A 15,427-nucleotide genomic window follows, 5' to 3' on the forward strand; every position below is an offset into this window, starting at 1 on the left:
TTTGCAAGGACGAAGTTACAGTTAATACATTTTTAATATTAAGAAAAAATATATAAAAAAATATATTTCTAGTAAATGCTGTTCTGGTGCAGCAATAATAACTGATAATAATTGAGCACCACATTAGCATATTCGAAGGATCTTGTGACACTGAAGACACTGAAGACTAGAAAATTCAGCTTTTCCATCTTACAAGATTTTCAAATAGAAAACAGTTCAATTGTAATAATATTTCATAATATTACTGTATTTACTAGATTTTTATCAAATAAATGTAGCCTTGAGTATAAAAACCTTCAAAAACATTTTTTAAAAACAGTATTTATTCCAAACGTTTGACTGGTAGTGTATATGTGTTTGGCTGTGTAACGAATAATCCTATATTTATTCCTTTAGCATTTGTGACTTTGTTTGATGTCATAGACTACAAGGTTAAATCATTTCTGTCAGTCAATCATCCATGTTGTTTTCTGTGGAAGATTTGTACAGTGTATCTGCTCTGACTGCTATGGAGTATTTGCAGGCCTGGGTGGCCAGCTGTTGTGCATGGGTTATGTCAGCTAAAACAATAGAATTAAACTCAATAGATCTGTGACCCAAAGAGATGAATGTAAACATGTCAAATTAGATTAGATACTGGATATGAGGTCAATTCTCAACCTTTAGTTCACATTATGACCTTATGTCCAACTTTGAGATACACAGCAGATGACCGCTCAAGATGTTTGCCAATACTAAAAAGTTACACCTCAGACCCCCTAGGTTATTCTTTTATTACAGGTCCGCACAGGTTAAAACAACCCTGCAGTGTTTCTGCAGATGCTGTGAGGCACCACCTGAATCTTCTGGAAGCTATTTTTTGAGTCACAGAGGACAAAGTCACTGGGATGTAAAAAAGCTTTCAGGCAGCTGTTCAGAAAACATTTGGCGAGAGACTTAACCTGAAACAATTCCAGTCAACACAGCCAGATTTTGATGCTGCATAAAATCACAACACAGCCACATTGAGATCATGATCAGCTCTAAAAGTTCTGAATGCTGGATTCGGGAGTGCTGGCATTCGGAGATGGGGAGAGTGTGGTTGTTGTCAGAGTGACAGGAGAGGCGGCAAGGTAAAATGGCAGAGGTTCGAGTGGGAGTCACTTTAGGGGGTGTTTGTCTGTGATAATGAGCTGTCACTGAGGCACCGGCGCCTTGTTTTGATCTTGCCACCCTGCTGCTTTAAGCAAGAGAAAACTGACAGCTGTGAATAGAAATAGATTCTGTGTACAAAGGCCAATGAGGCTATAATGTCATTAGTTGTGTGTATGTGTTGGGGAATGGAGGCTTTTCCTCTGTGTGTTCACAGTGAATGTGTGTTGCTCTTTGTCTGCAGCACTGTTGTACTGGATGGTGGTTGATGTGGTCTACTGAGATATGAACATCATTGATCATGAATTTGAGGCCACCAAGGGTAAAAATAGGGAATAAATCACTAGAAGCAAGAGGATGTGACAAAAGATGAGTTATCTAATCTAATAATATATCATAATAGCATTATCAATACTCTAGTGGATTCCCTACCATTTCCAAGTGCTCCAGTTCAAATGTAACATATGGACTTTTTCAAAGCATAATTTTAATGACGTTCAAGAGTGTTTGGTAGCATATTCAATAATAAAACCGTGAGGCATGTCTATGTGTGTAAGAAAATTGTGTCATATTTCACCCTCAAATTATGTGGATATACAGTAACAGTACATGTATTATACTTTAAGAAACTTTGCTATTTGTAGGAATATTAAAGGGGTCATATGATGTTGCTTAAAAGAACATTATTTTGTATATTTAGTGTAATGAAATGTGTTTGTGCGGTTTAAGGTTAAACGCTAGTTCTATCACTCTAAAAGCGCCTCCTGCTGGCAGAGAATGAGTTTGCATTTTAAATAAGCCCGTCTCCAGCAACACTTCCAGTTTTTGTTGTTGTTCAATTTTTTTGTTTTCTGCTGCGACTCGGAGCACTTTTTTCATACCCTTTTTTTCTGGCTGAAGCACATTTGTTTCAATCAATAAGAATATTCAGCCTATACTACCAGTCAAACGGTTTTGAACAGTAATGTCCTCTTTTGAAAGGCCAAACAAAGTAGTTTCGCTTTCACAAGCGTCACAAGCGGCAGGCTTGAGTGAGCGGAGGCAGATTTGACGAAAGAGCAGCCGGCAGGCTTGTGGCAACCACATGTGACGACCCCGGGCTGGACTCTGCTTCGTCCACGGTGAAAGCCGATCCGGCGATCCACAGCGTGAACTTGATGTATTTCCTCAGCGACCAGCACGGATCAGCTCTAGGCATGACGAAGTGGATATCGTCCTCTTTTGGAAGGCCAAACAAAGTACACAGTGTCTCCACAACATGGTGGTGGCGGCAACAGCAAGAATAAAAGTTACGCCTTCTTTTTTTGCGTGAACATTTGGGCGGCGTTATGCAAATCTTCCCACATCATGACATAGACATGTGGGGGCGTGTTAGAACGAGCCATTTTATGTATGCGTGGTTGACTCTTAACTTTTATAAAGAATATTTCTTTGGATTTGAGACTTTAGTCTTTGCAACTTTACAGATCTTCTTTATGCACCAAGAGCTTGTAACACTCCAAAGAGAAAGGAAAAATTTAATTTTGTTAGCGTTTATTCATCAATTACAAACCTGTATTACTTTTTTCCCAGCATTGTTTTCCACAGAAAGAAAGTGATGCAGGTTTGGAGATATTTGAGGATGAGTAAATGATGACCAAATTTCAATTTTGTGGGTGAACTACCACTTGAAAATGTATGTTTAATAATAGTTAAACACATTGTTCTTCAAATTCCATTACTGGAAAAAAAAAATGTAAAAAATAGTTTTCAGACAAAAGAATTATAACGTGGACAAAAATATATTTATCGTGGCCATGAATTAAAAAATATTTCCACAAATTAAAAAATTGTTCCATCGTTGTTTGAGCTAAATCATGAATCGGTATCGGGCCCGATACTGGTCTCCTGTACTCGTACTCATTAAAATGCCCCGATACCAAACGCCGATACCACACAGCATGTGATAAGTGCCATATTCAAACAAAGAAACACCAACAACAGACAGCAGAAAGGAGTTAAGGATGTCTACTATGAAGTATATGTATGCAATGAATATAATGTTAAACATTCAGTATTAACGCCTGTATAGCTGATGTGTGCAAGCTGATAAACAAAGCACGCTGAGTGGATTGAGCGTGCGGCGGCGCAGATGCGCGAGTTTGTCGAGTGAATATATCTTTCTCACAGACATCACTGGAAAGTTTGTAGTTCGGCCGGATATGTCAAAAACAAGTAAGTAAAACAATGCACAAGTTACTTAACGGTAGGGCGAGAGAGAGAGCGAGAGAAAGATAGAGAGAGAGAGAGAGAGTGCGCAATTCTGTTGTGTGATCTTTGATGTTCACTCACTTAGCACACGCATCATTTGGATTAAAACTAAATCGTAAAAATAAGACCATTTATAGGGGCATTCACTATAAACATCATTTATTTTCAACCTTAGGCATACATGACTTTCTGGTGAAAGTGAAACTAACAGCCTGTGTGAAATGCGCTAGGCTGTACTACTGTCCTCTCATTCTGCACCAGTACAAATACGTGCGCGCAATGCGCGTGTTTTGCTTGCTTGAGTGTTTCTGCATTATATGAGTGGTTTTGGAATATAAATCGCAGCATGTTTCAGATGAAAAAACGCGACTTCTATTTCTGAAAATATCACAGTTAGGAGATTTATAACGAGTGGTTCTCTGCATTATTACAGCAAAGCACGTGATTACAGTACTAAGCCGCTGCAATGGAGCAGCTCTAATCTATTAAATTAAAGATGATGTACCATAGAGAAAGAAACAAAAACTTGTAAAATACATTTTAATGGGCATAATTAACTGTGAAAATAACCAAAGGATATACAGTGAAACCAAAAATGATTCAGAGACCAGATATAATTTTTGATATTTTTTTACTAGTGGGTGCAGGACACTATAGTTCATTTATGTAAGTGAGGATAGCAAAATAAAGTAAACTGTGACAAATCATACCCAAAAATTCTTCATACAGTGGACTACCAGTAAAATGTATACACATTTCGGTCCAAAAATTATTCAGACCTGAAGTTGAGGTTTTCATGAAGCTGGATGACAGCATGCCCAGGAGACTATATGCTGTCATTAAGGCTAAGAGTTGCCCGACAAAGTATTGATGGTTGTGTAAATACTGTCATACTAACAGCTGTCTGAATTATTTTGGTTGATTGTAATCTATTACATACCTTTCTATCAAAATTATCTAACATTATCAAGATGAATTTGTTCTGACACAGTGTAACTCTGAGTTCTTGTCATATTTTATTACCATTTTCTAAACTATAGCGAATAAACTGTGATAATGTGAGAAATGTTGAAGGTGTCTGAATAAATTTTGGTTTGACTGTATCTATTTGATAAATTAAGTTAACCAACTAACAATATACATACTATTTTGGTTTCTGTACCCAATATTAAAAATGTATTTATTTTTTATAAAAATATCGGTATCGGTACTCGGTATCGGAAAGTACCAAAAATAAAAATATCGGTATGGAAAACTATCAGAACTGGAAAAAGTGGTATCGGTGCATTCCTACATTCCCATGACTTAGTTATTAATTAGTTGTTTAATTTTAATAAATCATGGCTACTTTGTACTAATTTGTTGAATTAATTAATAGGGAGGAACAAAGTACAATGTTGCCACAATTTACTAAATCAAGTGAACAAACTGCCACTATTTACTAAAAAAAGAAAACAAATTTAAATTTGTGGCCACAATATATATTTTTCTTTCCCACATGCCATCTGTATAAAATAATATTATGCCTATTTAAACAAAAAAAATAATTTAATTAAATTACAAAAATGCTATAAGGTATCATTATTTTTCACAATACATGAATGAGTGTGGTGGGTTTAATTGCTTTGAAAATATCTGTGCCATTTCATATCAATGCAGTTTGTCTTAAAATAGAATATTTTATAAAAAAAATTATGTAAATATTAGTATTGTTTTTGTTTTTACAGTAGTGTAATATTCAGATTTTTATATAGAGCGTAATATCCAGCTTTTCTTTTTTAAATATGTGGTAAAATAAAATACTTGGGCATATTCTTGAGAAATGTTGTGAATTTCTCCCAAATTTGTGTACTCAGTTAACATTGACTTCTAATAAATGTGGTGGAGTAGACCATAAAATGAGGAGTATGATCCAAAGCACTGATGGAGTCATAGAACATTATAGGAGTGTTGATATTCTGCGCAGTTGTTTGTTGTTGCAGTGCCACTGAAAATCTTTGGTGACTGAAGCTTCATCAGGCCTCTCTGATCTAGAAATAAATCATCAGCCTGCATTAGCTGTCATCTGCATTAGCATATCACCGCTACCTTCTGCTTTCCTCTGTATGGAGCAAAGCCTGTGTCATCCATAACAAGATTAATAGAGCTTAGCTAACCAAAGCTATCTCTTTAAAGTAGCCCATGCATCCATACTGCACTTATTTAAGCCTCGTAATCTAAACAGAACTGGCTTGGAATGATTTATATACACATGCATATAAAACATTTCATATTTGCTTCCTCTGATCTGTTAATCTGTTTGCAAATATTTGTATTGTATTCGCAAGGTAAAAAAAATGGGCTAAATATTTGTGTTGTGTTCTGAGAAAGAAAGAGTTTTGTGTTGGCGAGTGCATCAGAGCGTTAGACCTGATTTTATCTGAACTGATCATATTACAGACATAGAGGAAGAGCCTCAACAACATGGATGGCCTTAATCTGGTCCAGGGTGCCGCATGCTTGTGCAATCTATCAAATGAATGCTTAAGTTCACATGACAAAGTGGCGTAAGACCTACTACCACATCGTAGTTGTTTACTCGGGTCTGCATATATGAGCAAATTAGAAATGTTAATCAGTATCAGTGATTATCCAACTCTGTAGAGCTGCACTGAACTGATAATCATGATTGTTTAACTTAAAAATTATAATCACGTTAGTGATATAATATATATATATTAGATTTCATTAGACTTATTGCACTTTTCCATAAGCACAAATCAAAAGAATACCAAATCACATTATTTTACCTAATCTAGTTTCCTAATGTATTATATTTATTATATAAATAAACATATTTATATAAATAAACTATTTTCATGAAAAGTGTTATAATAAGATGCTTCTCTCAAACGCTATACCAGTAAAGTTCCTGGTATTAACACCAACAATTCCAAATTATGTTAATACTTTTTTCCTTAAAAGAACAGCGTAAAGACATTTATTCAGCAACTACAATTGCAAACAACATAGTCCAGAATAATGTTCAGATTTATTACAGTTCAGGTTAGCAAACTATGGAAGTCCATTTCCGCCACATAAGAAAAAAATGCATGCCTTAAAAAGTCAAAATTACGACATACTATTATGACATATGACATACTATTATGATTTACTAAGTCGAAATTATGACTTTAAGTCATAATTACGAGATAAAATGTCGAAATTATGACTTACGAAGTGGAAATTATGACATAAAAAGTCGAAATTATGACTTACAAGTCACAATTATGACTTAAAAAGTCGAAATTATTACTTAAAAAGTCACAATTATTACTTAAGTCATAATTACGAGATTCAAAGTCGGAATTATGACTTTAGATAGTCGAAATTATGAGATAAGTCGAAATTATTACTTTACAAGTCGAAATTGACTTACTGACTTTATAAACACATTGGTCACAGGAAAGTGGTCTATAATGATAAACGGGACATTCTGAAACGAGTTAATTTGGCTTAAAACAGTTTGGAGGACCAAGTTCAACACACACCTTATTCATAAAGCATGTACCATTTACAGACAATCAGAACATAGCCCAGAATAAAAGTCTTGAATAAAAGACTTGAAAAGTCTTTTTTTATTGTGCCATTGTTTATTCTCAAAAAGTGCAAACGTGCAACATGAGGTAGGCCTGTATGAATTAAATTAAATTAAATTAAATATTGTGTGTTTGAGTAGGACAGTGGCTCCCAAACTTTTTCTGGCGGGCCCACCTTTTGTAGAGAAAAATATTTTCAAGATCCCCCACCCCCTCTTTTTTTTTTTTGGAAAGTCTCTTATGCTCACCAAGGATACATTTATTTATTAAAAATACAGTAAACACTGTAATATTGGGAACTATTGTGAATTTAAATAATCTATTTGAATGTTTTAACATAAAAGGCTACTGTATTCCTGTGATTAAAGATACATTTTCAGCATCTATTAATTTGGTTTGTTATGATGCTGTTTGATTACTAATGCCTGTGTAGTACGGCGTTGCACACAGAGGACAAAAACGTTAAGCCATTGACTCTTTATCATCATTAGTGTTCAAATTTGCAAAGAGTACCAAATTGAACAAAACAATATAAATGCAAAATTTGAATTCAGGAATATATAATGGTATCCACGGTATAGCAAAATCCATATCATGGAACAACATAATACGTCACGTTCTTGTATAGCGCCCACCCCTAGTTTGAGCATAATATTGCAGTAGAGATCACTAAGCTCCGACTTAATTGTTTGCTGTAGGGCTGTGTGATATTGAAGAAAAATGCGATATGCGATACCTTGTTAAACAATGTGATATTCGATATGCGATACGATATTGCTTAAAGTGTGTAAAATCAATTTAAATTATATTTTAAAATATTTAAAAATGAAAATCATATAACCAATTTGTTTCACATTCTTTCTTGGAAAATAAAGAATCACTATAACTTCTGAAAGTGACCAGCAGTGTTTTAGCAGTACTTAAAAAGTAATGTCACAAATCAGAAAATGTAATTTAACATCAATGTGAACACATACAAACAAAAAAATTAATGACACTAATTTTATATAATTGTAACTTTGCTTTCCACACACGTTAAGTACTTCTTCATGTACCACAGCAAAAACTATAGTCTGAGAAAGTTCAAACATGATTAAAGGCAAGTGAACAGTCAGTAAAAAAAAGAAAAAAAAAAAAAAAAAAAAGAAATACACAATTTACAAGCATAGATAAAATAAACAGTATTCAGGTACATAAATGTAATAATTAAGTGTAAAATAACACTCCATAGTGTTCACTGTATGAATTCAATTTAGATTAATCTTTGTTATAGCCGTTTTGTTGTTTTGTTAACATTAGTGACATATTCAGCAGCAGGTATTTATAGGCTGCTGTCCCTTTAAATCCGACTGCACTGATCCAGTATAATGATACACATCCGATTTCTTTCTCAGCTGTTTACATTCATTTAAAACATAACCGACTGCGTTTATGAGAATGCTCATCGAGACAGGTACTATTGACATAATTCTGTGTGTATGTGTCTGTTTAAACATAAGGAAGAGATGCGAAAAATGAATCAACTCGGTCTGAAACGCGTAACTCTGTGTGTGCGCGCGCTTTGCACATGTGCGGCAGAACTGAAGAGACGTTGCGTGAGATGCGGCTTGTGCGCACGCTTCAGGTGTGAGTCAGACAGCAAGACGAGATGGCAAAGAGTTGTTATCTGCAACTTATTGCACTTAATAACTCTTTTTAACGTCAAGCAGTTCTCTTGGTTCTCAATTTTTTCTTGGTGCAGAGAGGGCACAAGTCACATTGTTGCCAGGTTGGGAAGATTATGCAAACACAGGGCAGGTGAGTATCCATTAATAGGGTTTTAAGCACTTGATATCTGGCAACCGCTTACATTATAGCTTGTAAGGCTTGTGACTAATAACAAGTTTTCAGGATAAATAATTAGCGGCAAAATCACAGACGATTATGCTTAACTGATGGGAGAAACAAGTCTTTTCAGAACTTTGAATCCATTGAACCAGTTGCTTTGCAACCTTTTTAAGCTTTTCGAAACACTTGGAATGCCACCTACTGGTGACGTTTTCTGGTCAGAATTGGAAATGCAATAAAAACTCAGCTCAAACATGCCTAGAAACACCTTTTACAAACCAACAGCAAATGTTTTATTGAAAGAGTAATCTAGTAAATGCAACTAACAAATCATCTAATAACATTAAATCTGAAACGTCTGTATAATATTGAATTTTTTAATGTTAACTTGTTTTGTGGAGAGCTTGGTTAATCAAGTCAGTAAGAGACTAAGAGTAAAGCCCCATTTACACCAAGAATGATAAAGATAACAATATTAGCGTCCACATCTAGGGATGCACCGATACCACTTTTTTCAGAACGAGTCCGATACTGATACTTTCATTTTTGGTACTTGCCGATACCGATACCTGTATTTTCACAGCATTTGTAATTTTTTTAAAATATTGGGTACAGAAACAAAATAATAGTAGTAATAATAATATGAAACATGTTAGTTGGCTTCATTTAGCAAACAGATATTACCTTCAGTTATTTCCACACTTAATTATACCTGTTAAAATGTATTGTATAAGCTTTTGTTACTTTCACTGTTCATTTTAATGGCACATTAGAGCTGCTCCATTGCAGCAGCTCAATACTGTAATCACAAAACGTTTTCCTAAAATAATACAGGGAACCACACGTTATACATTATACGAGTGCACGCATACTATTTTGGTGATGTAATTTGCGTCACGTGCAGTGTTCACGGACCCTCGCGTACGAGTAAAAACCGAAGTATACTTTGGCCATAAAGCAAGCTAAACATACGCAGCGCGCACACGTTTGTATTGGTGCAGAATGAGAGAGACACTTACAGCCTAGCGCATTTCACCCAGTCTGCTAGTTTCACTTCTGCTTTAAATAAAGTTGTGTATGCTTGACGTTTAAAATAAATGCTGCTTATAGTGAATGCCCCTATAATTTTTGTTTGTTTTATATTTACGATTTAGTTTTAATCCAAATGCATGCGCTAATGGAGCGAACAGCAATCAAGATCATGCAACAGAAGTGCGTGCTTTCGAACTCTCTCGCTCTCCTTACCGTCAACTTTAGTAACTTGTGCAACATAACTTTAGTAACTTGTGCATTGTTTTACTTACTTGCTTTTGACATATCCCACCGACCTACAAACTTTCCAGTGACGTCTGTGAGATATTCACTTGACAAGCTCGCGTATCTGTGCAGCCGCGTGCTCAATCCACTCAGCGCGCTCTGCTTATTAGCTCGGGCACATTCGCAATACAGGCGTGAATATTGAATGTTTAACATTATATTAATTACTTACATGTACTTCATAGACATCCTTAATCTCATCCTTAAACTCCATTCTACTCTCTGTTGTTCTGTTTTCAGTGTTTCTTTTTGGGGCCCGATACTGGGTGCATCCCTATCCACATCAGTGAACGATATTGTCTGTTTATTCTAAGCGCACGCTCGCCTGACACTTTAAATTCTCGAACTTGTGATAGGTGAGTCAGACAGCAAGACGAGATGGCAAAGAGTTGTTATCTGCAACTTATTGCACTTAATAACTCTTTTTAACGTCAAGCAGTTCTCTTGGTTCTCAATTTTTTCTTGGTGCAGAGAGGGCACAAGTCACATTGTTGCCAGGTTGGGAAGATTATGCAAACACAGGGCAGGTGAGTATCCATTAATAGGGTTTTAAGCACTTGATATCTGGCAACCGCTTACATGATAGCTTGTAAGGCTTGTGACTAATAACAAGTTTTCAGGATAAATAATTAGCGGCAAAATCACAGACGATTATGCTTAACTGATGGGAGAAACAAGTCTTTTCAGAACTTTGAATCCATTGAACCAGTTGCTTTGCAACCTTTTTAAGCTTTTCGAAACACTTGGAATGCCACCTACTGGTGACGTTTTCTGGTCAGAATTGGAAATGCAATAAAAACTCAGCTCAAACATGCCTAGAAACACCTTTTACAAACCAACAGCAAATGTTTTATTGAAAGAGTAATCTAGTAAATGCAACTAACAAATCATCTAATAACATTAAATCTGAAACGTCTGTATAATATTGAATTTTTTAATGTTAACTTGTTTTGTGGAGAGCTTGGTTAATCAAGTCAGTAAGAGACTAAGAGTAAAGCCCCATTTACACCAAGAATGATAAAGATAACAATATTAGCGTCCACATCTAGGGATGCACCGATACCACTTTTTTCAGAACGAGTCCGATACTGATACTTTCATTTTTGGTACTTGCCGATACCGATACCTGTATTTTCACAGCATTTGTAATTTTTTTTAAATATTGGGTACAGAAACAAAATAATAGTAGTAATAATAATATGAAACATGTTAGTTGGCTTCATTTAGCAAACAGATATTACCTTCAGTTATTTCCACACTTAATTATACCTGTTAAAATGTATTGTATAAGCTTTTGTTACTTTCACTGTTCATTTTAATGGCACATTAGAGCTGCTCCATTGCAGCAGCTCAATACTGTAATCGCAAAACATTTCCCTAAAATAATGCAGGGAACCACTCGTTATACATTATACGAGTGCACGCATACTATTTTGGTGATGTAATTTGCGTCACGTGCAGTGTTCACGGACCCTCGCGTACGAGTAAAAACCGAAGTATACTTTGGCCATAAAGCAAGCTAAACATACGCAGCGCGCACACGTTTGTATTGGTGCAGAATGAGAGAGACACTTACAGCCTAGCGCATTTCACCCAGTCTGCTAGTTTCACTTCTGCTTTAAATAAAGTTGTGTATGCTTGACGTTTAAAATAAATGCTGCTTATAGTGAATGCCCCTATAATTTTTGTTTGTTTTATATTTACGATTTAGTTTTAATCCAAATGCATGCGCTAATGGCGCTCTCGGACTCTCTCTCACTCTCATTCTCCTTACCGTCAAATAACTTTAGTAACTTGTGCATTGTTTTACTTACTTGCTTTTGACATATCCCACCGACCTACAAACTTTCCAGTGACGTCTGTGAGATATTCACTTGACAAGCTCGCGTATCTGTGCAGCCGCGTGCTCAATCCACTCAGCGCGCTCTGCTTATTAGCTCGGGCACATTCGCAATACAGGCGTGAATATTGAATGTTTAACATTATATTAATTACTTACATGTACTTCATAGACATCCTTAATCTCATCCTTAAACTCCATTCTACTCTCTGTTGTTCTGTTTTCAGTGTTTCTTTTTGGGGCCCGATACTGGGTGCATCCCTATCCACATCAGTGAACGATATTGTCTGTTTATTCTAAGCGCACGCTCGCCTGACACTTTAAATTCTCGAACTTGTGATAGTAGGATTGATTCTGATTGGGTGTCAATTATTTTATCGTTGATCAGCTGAAAACATTGTTCTGAAAGTGATTCCAATGATATAGTTTCTCTGTGCCTTTATCATTATAGCTGTGGTGTGAACTAGCTATTCTTTAATATTGAGAACGATTTTTAGAACTATATTACGGTGGCCGAGAAGTGCAGAACAAATCACAATTCTGAAAACAAAAGAACAAATTACAAAGGCAAATGCAAGTCTAAAAAACTAAATAACAATTTAGAAAACACAACAACAATTCAGAAAACATTATAACAAGTCAGAAAACACAATGACAAATTTGAAAACAAAATAACAAGTCAGAAAACACAACGACAATTCAGACAAACCGGAAAAGGTAGGTATAGTTTGAGACAGCACCATTGGTTTGGGATTACTCACCGCTGACTGGACGAGACATCTGTCAATCAACGTATACAGGAAGAACCAGCCGTTCTCTCACAATATATATATATATATATATATATATATATATATATATATATATTATTGAAATTAATAATGAATGAATGATATTGTTTTATTTTAGTTAAAAGAAACACATTTCTGGTTTGGAGTCAGTAATAGGGTACTTGAGTGTTCTTGAGGGGCTCAAAAGATAAACAGAGTTTTTTTAAAGCAGCACTGTAACTTTTTCTGTGTTCAAAATTTGCAAAATGTATATAATGAGCGAGTACATCATGAATTCATCTTCCAAACCGCGTTTTTGTCTTATTCCGAATCACTACAGTACTCTTATAATAAGTACTTGTTTGGACATACGGTGACCGAGAAGTGCAAAGCAAATCACAATTCTGAAAACAAAATAACAAATTATAAACGCAAATGCAAGTCTAAAAAACAAAATAACAATTCAGAAAACGCAACAACAATTCAGAAAACATTATAACAAGTCAGAAAGCACAATGACAAATTCGAAAACAAAATAACAAGTCAAAAAGCACAACGACAAATCCGAAAACAAATGAACAAGTCAAATAACACAACGACAAATCAGACAAACCGGAAGAGGTAGATATAGTTTGAGACAGCGCCATTGGTTTGGGATTACTCCCCGCTGACTGGACGAGACATCTGTCAATCAATGTATACAGGAAGAACCAGCCGAAGAACAGCAGAGTCGTGGTAGAAAGTTCGGAGATGGTATTAAAGTAGCTCAGTTTAAATGTATTGTATGAATTGCCCTTACTATGGAATAAAAAATACGGGGTGTATATTTACATTTAGTTAAAAGTGGCTGCAAAACTTCAGCTCCAGTGTTGCAGATGGATAAGCGCGTGTCATCGACATTTTGACGCGATCGGGTTCGAGCCCACCTTTTGCCGAATTTTTTTTCCTCCCTTTTCAAATCTTGTATTAGCAATGGATTCTATTTACACTAAGTGAAAATAGCAGTATTTTTAGCAATATGCTATTTACACTAAGTGCAAATACCTAGTTACACTATGTTAAAATAGCAGGATTTCTACTATCAAGTATACTACTTGTTGCAAATAGTGGCAATTATCTGCACTTCAGTATTGTAGTACATTATAAAACAGTATGCAATTATAACGTATCGAGTGTAAATTATAATTAAAATTTAAATTATTAAATGGATGCCACCTTATTGGTACAATAAAGCCCTCCCTACACCTACCCTAACCCTACCCCATACTTTATTTTCAACTTTTTGATTATTTCCTTAATTTTTATTTAAAATAAATGCCTTTACGATGTGATACGAGATTTGAAAAAGGAGGAAAAAAAAGTTCGGCTTTGTGCTTTCTGAATTGTTATTTTGTTTTTTAGACTTGCATTTGCCTTTGTAATTTGTTATTTTGTTTTCAGAATTGTGATTTGTTCTGCACTTCTCGGCCACCGTACTATATCTTTATCGTTATCTTTATAGTTATCGTCCTTGGTGTGAACAGGCCTTAAGTCTTCGTTTTTAGTACATAAATGTGTTATTAATAATAAGGGATGTAACGATATCAAAATCTCACAATACGATAATAACGCGATATGAAGTCCACGGTACGATATTGATTGCAATATTAAAAAAAAAGACAAATGAAGAATTGAGAAAAAAAATGAACATTTTGTAAAATTTTGTTTTCGAATTTGTCATTGTGTTTTCTGACTTTTTATAATGTTTTCTGAATTGTTGTTGTGCTTTCTGAATTGTTATTTTGTTTTTTAGACTTGCATTTGCCTTTGTAATTTGTTATTTTGTTTTCAGAATTGTGATTTGTTCTGCACTTCTCGGCCACCGTACTATATCTTTATCGTTATCTTTATAGTTATCGTCCTTGGTGTGAACGGGCCTTAAGTCTTCGTTTTTAGTACATAAATGTGTTATTAATAATAAGGGATGTAACGATATCAAAATCTCACAATACGATAATAACGCGATATGAAGTCCACGGTACGATATTGATTGCAATATTAAAAAAAAAGACAAATGAAGAATTGAGAAAAAAAATGAACATTTTGTAAATTTTAAAGTTAAATTATTCTATCTAATGCACTTTGAGAGTTCAAACTTAATAGCTGCAACCCATGTTCTTAACTAAGATACTTGAGTCAGAAAAAAGTCAGTGAATTGACTTGTACCTGAACTTTAAAGGGGACTCAACCCTCTTTTTATTTGTGATATACTGTCTCAGTCTAAATTACATTCACGCTGGTGTTTTAGGAAGCCAAACAAATTAGAATATAATAATAATAACAACAACAACAATGACAGTAATAGCCATATATTGTAAAACAATTGCACTGTAAAGTAGGGAAAGTCCAATACTTCTTTCCTAATTTTTACACTTGAAAGAGATATTTTGAATTTGGACTGCATTTAAACCGCTAGCTGTCAGCAATTCATACTGCACTTTTAAAAATTTTTTTGGCAGAAACGGCAGTAGAGCTTTTATTTTTAAGGAAAACTCCAGCTTTAATAAAAACAGGCTTACAAAAACACGTCTCACTACAAATCTAGTGAAATGCTGTAATCATCTGCCGCGAAAATAAAGCATAACTGGTGGCCGTTGCGTTCCCGAATGCTCGCTAAACTCACAGCACATGAAATAAACGAGTCCACTGCATTCATTCACTGTGAACTGAGCTGC

Source organism: Sinocyclocheilus grahami, unplaced genomic scaffold (assembly GCF_001515645.1).
Source record: "Sinocyclocheilus grahami isolate Dianchi unplaced genomic scaffold, SAMN03320097.WGS_v1.1 scaffold1251.1, whole genome shotgun sequence".
Taxonomy (NCBI): domain Eukaryota; kingdom Metazoa; phylum Chordata; class Actinopteri; order Cypriniformes; family Cyprinidae; genus Sinocyclocheilus; species Sinocyclocheilus grahami.